A 12,540-nucleotide genomic window follows, 5' to 3' on the forward strand; every position below is an offset into this window, starting at 1 on the left:
TTTTTTTTTTTTTTTTTTTTTTGAGGCAGAGTCTTGCTCTGTTGCCCAGGCTGGAATGCAATGGCCTGATCTTGGCTCACTGCAACCTCCACCTCCCGGGTTCAAGCAATTCTTGTGCCTCAACCTCAGCTGGGATTACAGGTGCTCATCCCCATGCCTGGCTAATTTTTTTGTATTTTCAGTAGAGACAGGGTTTCACCATATTGGTCAGGCTAGTCTTGAACTACTGGCCTCAAGTGCTCTGCCTGCCTCTGCCTCCCCAAGTGCTGAGATTACAGGCATGAGCCACTGTACCCGACCTACACATGTCTTTATGGTAGAATATTTTATATTTTTGGACATTATATACTCAGTAATGGGATTGCTGGGTCAAATGGTAATTCTGTTTTAAGTTCTTTCAGAAATCACCAAACTGCTTTTCACAATGGGTGAACTAATTTAGATTCCCTCTAGCAGTGTGTAAGTGTTCCCTTTTTGCCACAACCTTGCCAGCATCTGATATTTTTGGACTTTTTAATAATAGCCATTGTGGCTGGGTGTGGGGGCTCACATCTGTAATCCCAGCACTTTGAGCTGAGACAGGCGGATCTCTAGAGCCTAGGAGTTTGAGAGCAGCCTGGGCAACAAAGTCAGACCCTGTCTCTACAAAAAAATTAAAAAATTAGGTGGGTGTGGTTGCGCATGCCTGTGGTCCCAGCTGCTCAAGAGGCTGAGGCAGGAGGAATGCTTAAGCCTAGGAGGTGGAGTTTGCAGAGTGAACTATGTTTGTCCCACTGCACTCAAGCTTGGGAAACAGAGTGAGACCCTGTTAAACAACACACACACAGGTATTCTAACTGGTGTGAGATGGTATCTCATTGGGGTTTTGACTTTCATTTTTCTAATGATTAGTGATGTTGAATATTTTTTCATTTGTTTGTTGGGTACATGTATGTCTTCTTTTGAAAAGTGTTCATTCCTTTGTCCACTTTTAAATAGTGTTTGTTTTTTTGCTCATGAACTTGTTTACATTCCTTATAGATTCTGAATATTAGACCTTTGTCAGATGCATAGTTTGCAAATATTTTCTCCCATTCTGTAGCTTGTTTGTTTACTCTGTTGACAGTTTCTTTTGCTGTGAAGAAGCTCTTTAGTTTAATTAGATCCCTTTTGTCAATTTTTTTTGTTGTAATTGTTTTTGGAGTCTGATTCTGCCACCCAGGCTGGAGTGCAGTGGCACAGTCATGCTCACTGCAGCCTAGAACTAAGTGAGCCTCTTCCTTTAGCCTCTGGAGTGGCTAAGACTACAGGTGCATGCCACCATGCCTGGCTAATTTAAAATTTTTTTAAAATTAGCCAGGTGTGGTGGCTCACACCTGTAATAACAGCACTTTGGGAGGCCAAGGCAGGTGGATCACAAAATTAGCTGGTCATGGTGTTGTGTGCCTGTAGTCCCAGCTACTAGGGAGACTGAGGCAGGAGAATTGCTTGAAGCCGGGAGGAGGAGGTTGCAGTGAGCCGAGATCGTGCTACTGCATTCCATCCTGGCACCTGTCAAAAGAGTGAGACTCTGTCTCAAAAAAAAAAAAATAAATAAATAAATAAATAAACGTAAGTTGCGAAGTTTACTCCTAAAAAAACAAATAATTCAGTATAGTTGAATGTTTTTTTCAAGTTTCCAACAAGTCATTGTTTATGTTTTAAAAAGTAAAATTTATGTACAATACAATGCATAAATCTTAATTGTGCCATTTGATGAATTTTGACAGATGCATATATCTGCTAATATCCCTATCAGAATTAGAATATTACTGCTATTCTAGAAGGTTTCCTCATGCCCTTTCACAGTCAGTCTTCACCCATGCTGCCGAGAGGAGCCATGACTTTTTTTTTCACCATAGATTAATTTTGCATATTCTAGAATCCTGTGTAAACAGAATCATATAGTATAGACACTTTTGTGGAAAGCTTTTTTAGGCAACATGTTTTTTGGGATTTATTCATGTTATTGCATGTATTCAGTTACTTCGTTTTATTGCTGAGTAGAATTAGATTGTGTGAATGTACCACAGTTTTTTCATTTATTCTCCTGTTGATGGACATCTGAGCTGTTACCTGTATTTTTAGTTACTATGAATGAAGCTGCTGTGAACATTATCTAGTGCAAGTCTTTTTGTGGACATGGCTTGTATTTCTCTTAGGTCAATATCTGGGAATAGAAATGCTGGATCATTAGGTAGGTAGATATACATGTAGTTTTTAAGAAACTACCTGATGTTCTCCAAACTTGTTATACTATTTTATATGGCCATCAAAAATGTATGGGAATTTCAGTTGCTCCGTCTCTTCACCAATGTTTGGTCTTATCAGTCTTTTAAATTTTGGCTATTCTCTTGGCAAGTGGCACTTGTATATTGAGGACAAATGTGAAAATAAATCAAATTTGGCTAGTCTCATGGGCATGTAATAGTATCTTGTACTCTTTTTTTTTTTTTTTTTTTTTTTTTTTTTTTTTTTTTTTTTTTTTTTTTTTTTTTTTTTTTTGATGTTTTTTTTTTTTTTTTTTCGGGACGAGCCTTGCTCTTGTCTCACTGCAACCACTGCCTCCTGGGTTCAATTGATACTTGTGTCTCAACCTCCCAAGTAGCTGGGGTTACAGGTGCACGCCACCATGCTCGGCTAATTTTTTTATTTTTAGTAGTGATGGAGTTTCACTTTGTTGTCCAGGCTGGTCTCAAACTCCTGACCTCAAGTGATCTGCCTGCCTCAGCTCTCAAAGTGTTGGGATTACAGGCATGAGCCACTGTGTCCGGCCCTTTGTTTTCTTATAGAAGCTTTATGTTTAGGTCTCTGAACCAATGTAAATTAATTTTTGTGTATAGTGTGAGATAAAGATTAGAGTTCATTTTTTCCCATCTGAATATCCTATTATTCTGGCACTATTTGTTGAAAAGATTTACAATTTCCCATTGAATTGCTTTGGTTCATTTGTTGAAAATCGGTTGATAGTGCAAGTGTGGGTCTTTTCAGTGTTCTCTAATTTGTTGATATACTTGTCTGTTTATGACAGAATCATGCTGTCTTAATGACTGTAATTTCACATTGTCTTTTTTTTTTTGAGACAGGGTCTTGTTCTGTCACTCAGGCTGGAGTGCAGTGGCACCATCAGGACTCACTGCAACCTCCACCTCTGGTGCTCAAGCTATACTCTTGAGCCAAACACCTCAGGCTATCCACCTCAGCCTCCCGAAGCAGCTGGAACCACAGGTGTTCGAAACCACAGGCGTGTGCCATCATACCCGGCTAATTTTTTTTTTGAGATAGAGCCTGAGTCTGTCGCCCAGGCTGGAATGCAGTGGCACAATCTTGGCTCACTGCAACCTCTGCTGGGCTCAAACAATTTTTTTGTCTCAGCCTCCCGAGTAGCTGGGACTACAGGCATGTAGCACGTGGCACCAAGCCTAACTATATTTTTGTGTTTTTAGTAGAGACAGGGTTTCATCCTGTTAGGCTGGCCTCGAACTCCTCACCTCAAGGGATCTGCCCGTCTCAGTCTCCTAAAGTACTGGGATTACAGGCACGAGCCACCGCGCCTGGCCAATTTTTTTGTATTTTTGGTAGAGATGGGGTTTTGCCATGTTGTTCAGGCTGGTCTGGAACTCCTGAGCTCAAGTGATCCACCGGACTTGTCCTCTCAAAGTGCTGGGATTACAGGTTTGAGCTACCATGCCTGGCCTCACGTTAAGTCTTGAAATTAGGTAATGTAAATTCTCCAACTTTGTTCTCCAAATTGCTTTGGATTTTCTAGATCTTTTGCATTTCCATATAAATTTTAAAATCAAGTTTTCTGTCTCTACAACATTCCTGGTAGGAATATGAATAGGATTACATTGACTATGTATATAAATCAATTTGCAGAGAAAGTAAATCTTACTGAGTCTTTCAATCCAAGAACATTATATATATGTGTATACATATATAGATGGATGTTGAATTTTGTCAATTTTTTTTCTGCATCCATTTGGATGACTATATGGTTTTTGTTATTTATCTGTTAATATGGTAATTATGTTAATTGTTTTTTCAAACGTTAAACCAACATTGCATTTCTGGAATAAACCTCATTTAGTCATGATGTGTTATCCTTTTTATATGCTGCTAGATTCAATTTGGTACTATTTTGTTTTATGTATTTACATCTTTGTTCATGAAGGATATTAGTCTATATATTTTTTCTTTCCTTCTCTTTTCCTTTTTTTCTTTTTGTAATTTCTCTGGCTTTGATATTGGGTTATTTTGGCCTCAAGAAATACTGAAAAGTGTCTCTTCTGAGTTGATACAAGATTGAAGTTATTTCTTTAAGTGTTTGACAGAATTCACCAGTAAAACTAGGTTGATATGGGTTTTCTTTGTGGGGAGACTTTTGATAACAAAGTAAATTTCTTTAATAGACAAGGGGCTGTTGAGATTTTCTCTTTCATCTTATCTAAGTCTTTGTAAATGGTGTATTTTAAGGAATTTGTCTGCTTCATCTAATTTGTCAAACATATTGAGATAAAATTTTTTATAATTTTTATTTTTTTCAAGGTCTATAGGATTTAATATGATATCCTCTTATTATTCCTCACCTGGGTGATGGTCTCTGTTTTTTTTCTTGACCTGTCTAGCTAGAATATTATAAATGTTGTTGACTTTATCAGTTTCGCTGGCTGATCTTTTCATAGAAACAACTTTTGGCTTTATTAATTTTTTTCTGCTGTTTGTCTGACTTCCCCTTCATTGATTGCAATTCTTTATTGTTTCTTTCCTTTTATTTACTCTGGGTTTACTCTGCGTTCCTTGATTTCTAATTTAATTCTACTGGGGTTAGAGAACATACCCTCTTATTTTGATCCTTTTATTTTTACTAAAATTTGTTTCACAATATATTCTATCTTGGTGAATATAACATGTACACTTGAAAAGAATGTGTATTCTGGCCTTTTTGGATGTTGTGTTCTATAAATGTTGATTAGGTCATGGTGGTTGTTAGTGTTTTTTCAGATCGAATATTTTTAAGTGAGAGAAGAGTGTTAAAATCTCCAATTGTGATTTTGATTTTGTCCACGTTTTCCTTTAATTCTGTCAGTATGCTTCACCTTGAAACTGCTACTTGACAAAAATGCATATTTATGATTTTTGTTTGTTCCTTATGAATTAATCATTTTATCTTTAGATAACTGTCCCCCTTTATCTCTGATAATATTTTTCCCCTTCAGTTCTTTTTATTATTTATTTTTATTTTTATATTTTTGAGATGGAGTCTTGCTCTGTTGCCCAGGCTAGAGTGCAGTGGCATGATCTCAGCTGACTGCAACCTCTGCCTCCTGGGTTCAAGCTATTCTCGTGCCTCAGCCTCCTGAGTAACTGGGATTACAGGCACACACCACCATGTCCAGCTAGTTTTTTGTATTTTTAGTAGAGGTGGAGTTTCACCATGTTTGCCAGGCTGGTCCTCAATTCCTCACGTAAAGTGATCCACCTGCCTTGGCCTCCCAAATTGCTGGAATAACAGGCGTGAGCCACCATACCCAGCCTCCCCTTCAGTTTTATTGAAGTATGATTGACAAAAAAATCATTGCAAGGTCAATTGTCAAAGAGGTTTCCCTTCTGTTTTCAACTAGTAATTTTTTAGTTTCAGGTCTTATGTGTAAGTTTTTAATCCATTTTGAGTAGATTTTCATGTATGGTGTAATAAGGGTCCAGCTTCATATTTTTTGCCTAGGGATATCCAGTTTTCCTAACACCATTTATTTAAAAGATTATCCTTTCCCCATTGTATCTTCTTGGTGCCTTTGTTGAAGATTTGTTGAGTATATAGGTTTGGGTTTCTTTCTGGGCTTCCTATTCTGTTCCATTGGTCTCTATGTCTGTTTTTATGCCAGTGCCATACTACTTTGATTACTGTAGTTATATAACATAATTTGGAATCAGGAAGTGTGATCCCTCCAGTTTTGTTGTTCTTTCTCTAGAATGCTTTAGCTACTTCGGATCTTCTGTTGTAGTATTAATATACAAATGTTGGGTTGTTGTTTTTCTATTTTTTTATGAAAAAACCATTGGAATTTTGATAGAGATTGCATTGAATCTGTAGATCACGTTGGATTATATAGATATTTTAACAATATTAGTTCTTCCAATCCATGAACACAGGATATCTTTCCATTTGTTTGTGTCTTCAATTTTTTTTATCAGTGTTTTATAGTTTTCTACATTTAAATATTTTACCTTCTTGGTTAAATTTGTTTCTAAAACTGTTTTATTACTTTTGATGTTACCGTAAGTGGGATTTTTATCTTCATTTTTTTTCCATTTAGTTCACTCTTAGTATATAGTAATGCAACTGATTTTTGTGTGTTTTTAAATCCTACAAATTTGTGGAATTCATTTATTAGTTCTAACAGTGCTTTTGTGGAGTCTTTAGTATTTCCTATATATATAAGATCATGCCATCTGCAAACAGAGTCAATTTTAGTTCGCCTTTTCTGATTTGGATAGCTTTATTTCTTTTTCTTGCCTGATTGTTCTAACTAGAACGTCCTAGTTGTTCTAGTTTTGTTCTATGTTTAATAGAACTATGTTCTAGTTTTTGTACTCTGTTGAATAGAGATGATAAAACTGAGGATCGTTGTCTTGTTCCTGATCTTAAAGGAAAAGCTTTTAGCTTTTCACCATTGAATCTGATGTTAGCTGTGGGCTTGTCATATAGGGCCTGTATTATATGAAAGTATATCCCTTCTATACCTAATTTGCTGAGAGTTTTTGTCAAAAAAGGATGTTAAATTTTGTTTAGTGTTTTTCCTGCATCTCTTGAGATGATCATATGATTTTTATCCATTATTCTGTTATTGTGGTATATCACATTTATTGATTTGTGTATGATGAACAATCCTTGAATCTCAGAGATAAATCCCATGTGATCATGCTATGTAATCTTTTTAATGTGCTACTGAAGTTGGTTTACTGGAATTTTGTTGAGGGTTTTTGCATTTGTGTTCATCAGGGATATTGGCACTACTAACATTTCAAGCCAGATAATTCTTGGTTGTTGGGGGCGTTGTAGCATATTTAGCAGCTTACCTGGCCTATACCACTAAATACCAGTAGTACCTTTCCCTACTTCTAACAACCCAAAATGTGTCCAGACAGATGTTGTACCAGAGCGAGCATAGAAAGTCAACACTAAGACAAAAGTGTGCCAAATCGGAGGGTCTTTATTGCCGGCGGCCTTGGAGGACTCACGTTTCTCCAACCTGTGGCCCCGAAAGGAGGGTGTCAAGACCTCTTATGCCCATAAACCACCTCCTGGGCAGGGGTGGGGACGAGGGGCATTGGACATTCCAAGGGCCAGTGGACTTGGACATTCTGTAAACCACCTCCTGGGCGGGGGTGCAGGTGAGGGGCTTCGGGCATTCTGAGGGCCAGGGGACTTTGGACATTCTGATTGTTACTTAAGTGGTTCACAGAAGTCAAGATACGGGTTAGTTTACACATTGCCTGGGTAGGGTGGAAATTACAGACCTTAGTTACTTATTACAAGTCGCCAGGGCCAAGATGGCGTGGGTTTGGACTGCTTGCCTGTCACATCAGGGTTAGAGAGAGCAGTTTCAACAGAAAGCCGAGGTATGGTTGAGGTATGCAGTTTTATGGGGCTTTTACCATGTCACACAAATGTCCCCTAAAGGGCAAAAATCATTTTCTGTTCAGAACCACTGTTTAGCCTGTAGAACAAAAGTACACTGAAGAGTAGAAGTAACTTTATGTTTTCCTAGATCAGTATGTTCTGCTGCCACTGCTACCACTGTCTTCTAGACTTCAAGGATTTATGGTTTTTTTGTTTTTGTTTTTGAGACAGTCTTGCTCTGTCACCCAGGCTGGAGTACAGTGGTGCGACCTCGGCTCACTGCAACCTGTGACTCCCTGGTTCAAGCAATTCTCCTGCCTCAAACTCCCGAGTACCTGGGATTCAGGCACGCACCACCACACCCAGCTAATTTTTGTGTTTTTAGTAGAGATAGGGTTTCACCGTGTTAGCCAGGATTGTCTCAATCTCCTGACCTCAAGTGATACGCCTGCCTTGGCCTCTTAAAGTGCTGGGATTATAAGCATTAGCTACTGCACCCAGCTCTGGATTTATGCTTTTAATAGGGTAGTGTAGTACTACCTCGCCATTATGTTCAGAAGCAAATGTGAATTTAAGTAGCATTATGTAATATTTAATTCAAATATTACTAATTTTTTGTTTATTTTGTTTTGTTGTAGAGACAGTTTTGTTCTGTCACCCAGTCTGGAGTGCAGTGGTGTGATCATAGCTCACTGCGACCTTGAACTCTTAGACTCAAGCAATCCTCCTACCTCAGCCTCCCAAGTTGCTGAGACATGCCCAGCTAATTTTTTAATATTTTGAAGAGACTGGGTCTCACTATGTTGCCCAGGCTAGTCTTGAACTCCTGGCCTCAAGCAATCCTCCTGCCTTAGCTTCCCAAAGTACTGGGATTATAGGCATAAGCCACCATGTCTGGCCTCGAAATATTACTTTAAATAAAGCTGCTTTTTTAATTTTAAAATTTTTAAATGATTGGTTTTGAAAAATTTTTTAATTTTTCAAATTTAAATTTTTAAGTTTTCATCATAAGTGATATATATCATAAAATTTTTTTGAACCTTGTTTTCATTATATCCATAAAAGTAATGCATTAAAACAGATAATGGAACATGCTTTTTGACTTCATTTTCTTCTTACCAAAAGATTCTCTAACTATATTTAATTGTCACCCAGCTTCTAGTGAATTATAAGTATAGGTTCTCAGTATTTTCATACACTTTTGGAAGACATGGAGATAGTCAGGGAAGGAGGATGGCAATTCAAGTGTGTAAAAATAGTTTTTACTTTACATGTTGTGACTCACTTAAGTTTCATTGTTATAATAAATGTTAAGGATATGCTATCTACTTTTATAGTTTCTGAATAATTTGATCAGGTATAATAGTTATTTGATATAAATACATTTGAGAAAATATTATTTAAAATGTGGTATAGAATCTCTCTGCTACAGAATCTTCCTGCCATTATTATTATTATTTTTTATTATTTTTTTTTAAAACTAACTTCAGCTGGGCGGCGTGGCTCATGCCTACAATCCCAGCACTTTGGGAGGCCAAGGCAGGTGGATCATCTGAGGCCAGGAGTTGGAGACCAGCCTGACCAATATGGTGAAACCCTGTCTTCAAAAAAAATAATAACTTCAGTTTATTTTACTGATATATAACATTTTTTTTTTTTTTTTGAGACAGAGTCTTGCTCCGTCGCCAGGTGCCAGGCTGTAGTGCAGTGGCACAATCTCTGCATACTGCAACCTCCGCCTCCTGGGTTCAGGCAATTCTCCTGCCTCAGCCTCCTGAGTAGCTGGGACTACAGGCATATGCCACCACACCCAGCTAATTTTTGTATTTTTAGTAGAGACAAGGTTTCACCATGTTGGCCAGGATAGTCTCGATCTCTTGACCTGGTGATCCGCCCGCGTTAGCCTCCCAAAGTGCTGTGATTACAGGTGTGAGCCACCGCGCCCAGCCGATATATAACATTTTACTTATTTAATGAGGTACATGTCATATTTTTTTGCATACATAGAATTTGTAATGAATCAAGTCAGAGTACTTGGGGTATCCATCTGAGTATTTATCATTTCTATATGTTAGGAACATTTCAAGTTTTCTCTTTCAGCTGCTTTGAAATATATAACACATATTGCTAACTATAGTCACCTACTCTGCTATGCCTTCTATCTAACAGTACTTTTCTACCTCCCTGAGATCAACTTTAAAAAAAAAAAAAAGAAAGAAAAAAAAGAGAGAAAGAAAGGAAAAAAAAAATAAAGGAGAGGAAGAAAGAGGAAGAGGGAGAGAGAACGGGAGTGTTGCTTTATTGCCCAGCCTAGAATGCAGTCTAAAAATGGGTATTAAAAACCTCTTTTATGCCAATTATTGTGCTTAATAATGGAGACAGGAAAAAAATGAGGGAAGAAAATAACAAGCAGCCAACCAATATTTCATTTAAACCTGTGAGATACTATACAATTATTAAGGAATGATTTACTTCACTTTTAGAGTAGGTGTGATGTGGTACTGATAAGAGTGTATGTTTTGTGTACTTGAAGTGGAGAGTTCTATAAATGTTTGTTAAGTTTACTTGTTTCGGATCTGAGTTCAAGTCCTGGATATCCTTGTTAGTTTTCTGTCTCATTGATCTATCTAGTATTGATGTTGAAGTCTCCCACTATTATTGCGTGGGAGTCTAAGTCTCTCTATAAGTCTTATGTATCTGGGTGTTCCTGTATTGAGAACGTATATATTGAGGATCGTTAGGTCTTCTTGTTGCATTGATCTTTTTACCATTATGTAATGTCCTTCTTTGCCTCTTTTGATGTTTGTTGCTTTAAAGTCTATTTTATCAGAGGCGAGAATTGCAACTCCTGCTTTTTATTTATTTATTTTCGCTTTCCATTTGGTTGGTAAATCTTTCTCCATCCCTTTGTTTTGAGTCTTTGTGTATCCTTGCATGTGGGATGGGTCTGGATACAGCATACCCATGGGTTTTGGCTGTGCCTTTTGATTGGTGGATTTAGTCGATTTAAGTTTAGGATTAATAATAATATATGTGAGTTTAATACCACCATTTGATGCTAGCTGTCTGTTTTGCCCATTAGTTGATGTAAATTCTTCATTATGTTGATGCTCTTTACTTTTTGGTATATTTTTGGAAAGGCTGATACTGGTTGTTCCTTTCTATGTGTAGTGGTTCTTTCAGAAGCTCTTGTAAAGCAGGCCTGGTGGTGATGAAATCTCTTGAGTACTTGCTTGTTCACAAAAGATTTTATTTTCTTTTGCTTATGAAGCTTAGTTTGGCTGGATATGAAAACTTTTTAAAATTTTATTTTTTTATAGATATTTAAAATTTTAATAGGTTTTCAAGGAATAAATGGTGTTTGGCTACATGAATAAGTTCTTTAGTGGTGATTTCTGAGATTTTGGTGTACCAATCACCCAAGCAGTGTACACTGTACCCAATGTGTAGTTTTTTTTGTTTTTGTTTTTTTGAGATCGAGTTTTGCTTTTGTTGTCCAGGCTGGAGTGCAATGGTGGGCACCATCTCGACTCACCACAAACTCCACCTCCCAGGTTCAAGAAATTCTTCTGCCTCAGCCTCCCAAGTAGCTGGGATTACAGTCATGTGCCATATGCTTGGCTAATTTTGTATTTTTAGCAGAGATAGGATTTCTCCATGTTGGTCAGGCTGGTCTTGAACTCCCCACCCCAGGTGTTTCGCCTGCCTTGGCCTCCCAAAGTGTTGGGATTACAGGTGTGAGCCACCGTACCTGGCCCCAGTGTGTTGTCTTTTGTCCCTCATCCTCCATTATTATTGAATGATGCCATTATCATTGTACAGATACACAGATTCACTTGTATGTACCATCATTTTTTTTCCAAATATTCTGTAATATGTAACCTTACTAAAATAGCCCTGAATGGAAAGAAAGTCATTATACTAGTAGCATTATAGGAATTAGAAAACAATGTGCAGTTTCATTTTCTGATCATCAAGGATCTGGAAATACTGTTTTTCTGTAATATGAAGAAAGCAAGCATGTTTCCTTGTATCTCTATAAAATCATCTCATTTATTAAGAATAGAAAACCTAAAATGTATGATTTATTTCAATATGGATCCAGACCAGTTCCGAGAACTTTTTAATATGAGGTTCAGACTGTTCTGCTAAAAAAAATTAATATATCAATCTTGACAAAATCTTTTTGTGAAAAATTAACTTGTCAAATGAGAGATATGACTCACAGGATCCCATCCACTAAAGAAGTATGGCACAGATTAAGCGTCCATAGACTTACGGAACCAAATAAGTATTAAGAAGGATTTGTCGGCTGGGCATGGTGGCTCATGTCTGTAATCCTAGCACTTTGGGAGGTTGGGGCAGGCAGATCACTTGAGGTCAGGAGTTCAGGACTAGCCTGGCCAACATGGTGAAACTCTGTCTTTATTAAAAATACAAAAATTAGGCCTGGCACAGTGGCTCATGCCTGTAATCCCAGCACTTTGGGAGGCCGGGCGGGTGGATCACCTGAGGTTGGAAGTTTGAGACTAACCTGACCAACATGATAAAACCCCATCTCTACTAAAAAGAACAACAAAGCCGATGTGGTGGCATGTATGTGCCTATAATCCCAGCTACTCAGGAGGTTGAGGCAGGAGAATCGCTTGAACCCAGGGAGCGGAGGTTGCCGTGAGCTGAGATCGCACCAGTGCACTCCAGCCTGGGCGCCAGAGCAAGACTCCGTCAAACAAACAAAAAAAAATTAGGCATGGTGGCATGCACATGCAGCCCCAGCTACTCTGAGGCTGAGGTGGGAGAATCACTTGACCCTGGGAGGTGGAGGTTGTAGTGAACCAAGATCTTGTCACTGCACTCCAGCCTGGGTGACAGAACAAAACCCCGTCTCAAAAAGAAAA

At 38.0% G+C, this 12,540-nt stretch overlaps 1 protein-coding gene and 1 long non-coding RNA gene across 2 annotated transcripts in view; both read left to right on the plus strand.

The window, feature by feature from the left end:
• The window catches only part of PPM1E (protein phosphatase, Mg2+/Mn2+ dependent 1E), a 266,871-nt gene that overhangs the window by 54,542 nt on the left and 199,789 nt on the right, over positions 1 to 12,540 (plus strand). The window lies entirely within an intron of this gene.
• Positions 10,452 to 12,540, plus strand: part of LOC108312060 — a 15,805-nt gene continuing 13,716 nt past the window's right edge. Inside the window, exon 1 of the long non-coding RNA XR_001828464.2 lies at positions 10,452 to 10,619. This is a non-coding gene — a long non-coding RNA (uncharacterized LOC108312060). The remainder of the gene's footprint in view (positions 10,620 to 12,540) is intronic.

The sequence above is a fragment of the Cebus imitator genome, unplaced genomic scaffold, assembly GCF_001604975.1.
Source record: "Cebus imitator isolate Cc_AM_T3 unplaced genomic scaffold, Cebus_imitator-1.0 Scaffold121, whole genome shotgun sequence".
Taxonomy (NCBI): Eukaryota; Metazoa; Chordata; class Mammalia; order Primates; family Cebidae; genus Cebus; species Cebus imitator.